The following is a 2,500-nucleotide window of genomic DNA, read 5'->3' as shown; positions in this document are numbered from 1 at the left end:
TTTTATGTTTTTCCTGCTTAATTGAAATTCAAAAGAACAAACGGTACATGGACCCATTTCCAATATTTAATCTAAAGTTTATTTCAAATAACAACAGTCAAAAAACAGTCTCGGTGCCTATTTTAATTTTGATATTTTTACCTCCGCCAAGGAGGTTATGTTTTTGCCGGCGTTTGTCTGTTTGTTTGTTGTTTGTTTGTTTGTTTGTTTGTTTGTTTGTTTGTCTGTTAGCAACATAACTCAAAAAGTTATGGACCAATTTTGATGAAATTTTCAGGATTTGTTGGAAATGTGAAAAGGAAGAACTGATTTCATTTTGGGTTTGATCCGGAAGAAATCTTGGATTCTGGATCACTTTGAAATTTTAGTTAACATTGTGGTAAATGGGGCCAAAAATTTTATTATTGACCAAACCCCATGAAATGTGACTCAGGGATGGACAGTGGGATCCTCTTTCATATTCCAAAGGCTGATCCGGATCTGATCCAGAAGACTGATTTTATCGCAGTTTATATAAAAAACGGGGGTGGTCCTTGGCGGAGGTCTGCGCTCTCTGCTTTTCTACTTTTCTCTCTGGTTTATCTGAAGTTTTCCTGTTCAGCGTCGCCTGTGAATTTAGAGTCGACCATGAATCTAGAATAAAAACTATTTTTATTCTAGTTTTCTGGAGTCGACTGAACAAAGGAGTTTATCTCTGCTTCCTGTTTCTCGTCGTGAATCAACAAAGATTTTCTAAGACGCAAACACGTCGCTGTAAAAGAAGAAACATGTTTGTCACAAAACTGCAACGATTTTTCAAAACTAAAACTGGCACAGAAATCGTTTTTTGATTGGGGTTATTCGAAATAAACTTTACATTAAATATTGGAAATCGAGGTCGAAATCTGTTTTTTGTTTGACACTAAAACTGAAAAATTTAAATAACAAACTGTTTTCCCATTTTATAGTTGTTGTTTTTTTTGTTCTTGATTGAAATCCAAAAGAATGAACAGCACATGGATCCAGTCCGTCCAGCAGAAAAGTGACGAACTGCATCTTTATTTATGACACAAGTAAATCGTCTTGTACTTAAACTTTGTGAATGTGGAACATCACTGCAGCACAAAAAGAACAAATCAAGTGTTCTCCTGATCGGAACAAAAAACAGACTCAAATAAAAAAATTCAAACCAGACTCAAATAAAGTTCAGTTTGTTTTGTTGTTTTTCAATTTCGTTTGTGTTTATTCCACTGAAGAACATGTGTCCTCACTCTGTGTCTCCACAAACTCCTGGACCACAGAAGAAGTGCAGAAGAAACGTCCTGAGGGAGCGAGACGTCACCACAGAGTTCAGCTCCAGGCAAATGAAGCTCACTGAGGTCGGCAAGTACAGGAGAGAATTCAGAGCAGAGTCCATCTTAAGAAAAGGAATTTATTTACGGCCAAAACAAAAATAAGTGAAATAAAAACCCCAGGATCATGTCTGTGAAGTCGACTTTCATCAAACTCAAACCTGCACAAAAACTCTGTCAGTCGTTTCTGCTGCAAAAAGCTTTGTTTGTGCTGCTTTAGTTTTTCAGATATGAACGATTCTTTTAGAGCAGAAGAGACAAACTCAAACTCACAGACAAAATGAAAAACTGGGACTAAGTTTATTGAAAAATGTCACCAACATCTGCATGATTTCTATTCTTTGGAGATCTGTAATGTTAAAACTTTTCTTATTAAAATAAATGTTTAATAATAGTTTTACTTAAACATTGAATTTAGAACAAACAGAAAATAAAATAATAATAACATTTTAAATAAATCATGTGTCTGTCGTCTCTGTGTGCGGCAGCAGCTCTGATACAGATTTGATTTGATCTCACGGGACAAATATAATTATATCACGGGCCAAATTTGGCCCCCAGGCCTGAATTTGACATGTGATTTATAGAGTCTGATCAGTCTTTAGTCATTTACTTTTGATTCATATTTTTATAATCACGCAGACTTTTCCACAGACTCAGGTCGTTTCTCTTCACGAGTTTTGTGGAGTTTTGTTAAAGTCGCTGTCGTCAACTGAACAGAAATGAACAAAATATAATTTACACAAAAATAATAATGAATAATTTTAGAAATAAACACAAATGAAAACAGACACACACAAAACAACACAAACCAAACACAAATGTTTGGTTTAATTTTCTGTTGTTTTGAGGCTGAGGCACATTTTGACTCATCGACCAAAATAAAACTGTTCAGATAAAAAAAAAAACAGAATCACACAAAACAAACTTTTACAGAACAAACGATTTTTGATAGTTTGTTGTGTCGTTTGTGTCGTTTGTGTCGTTTGTGTCGTTTGTGTCGTTTGTGTCGTTTGTCGTGTCGTTTGTGTCGTTTGTCGTGTCGTTTGTCGTGTCGTTCGTGTCGTTTTGTGTCGTTTGTGTCGTTTGTCGTGTCGTTTGTCGTGTCGTTCGTGTCGTTTGTTGTGTCGTTTGTGTCGTTTGTGTCGTTTGTCGTGTCGTTTGTGTCG

The 2,500-nt window shown here is 35.7% G+C and overlaps 2 protein-coding genes across 2 annotated transcripts in view; both read right to left on the bottom strand.

Moving 5' to 3' along the window:
- The window catches only part of dnase2 (deoxyribonuclease II, lysosomal), a 167,196-nt gene that overhangs the window by 68,325 nt on the left and 96,371 nt on the right, over window positions 1-2,500 (bottom strand).
- Window positions 1,613-2,500, bottom strand: part of ptpmt1 (protein tyrosine phosphatase mitochondrial 1) — a 4,737-nt gene continuing 3,849 nt past the window's right edge. Inside the window, exon 4 of the mRNA XM_020927634.2 lies at window positions 1,613-2,500. This exon is cut by the window's right edge and continues 210 nt beyond it. The gene's annotated coding sequence lies outside the window, so the exon portion shown is untranslated.

Source organism: Boleophthalmus pectinirostris, unplaced genomic scaffold (genome assembly GCF_026225935.1).
Source record: "Boleophthalmus pectinirostris isolate CB_2022bp ecotype Guang Dong unplaced genomic scaffold, ASM2622593v1 HiC_scaffold_6, whole genome shotgun sequence".
In the NCBI taxonomy this organism is placed as follows: Eukaryota; Metazoa; Chordata; class Actinopteri; order Gobiiformes; family Gobiidae; genus Boleophthalmus; species Boleophthalmus pectinirostris.
The sequence above is the reverse complement of the archived record's forward strand: the minus strand, read 5'-3'. Positions and strand labels throughout refer to the sequence as shown.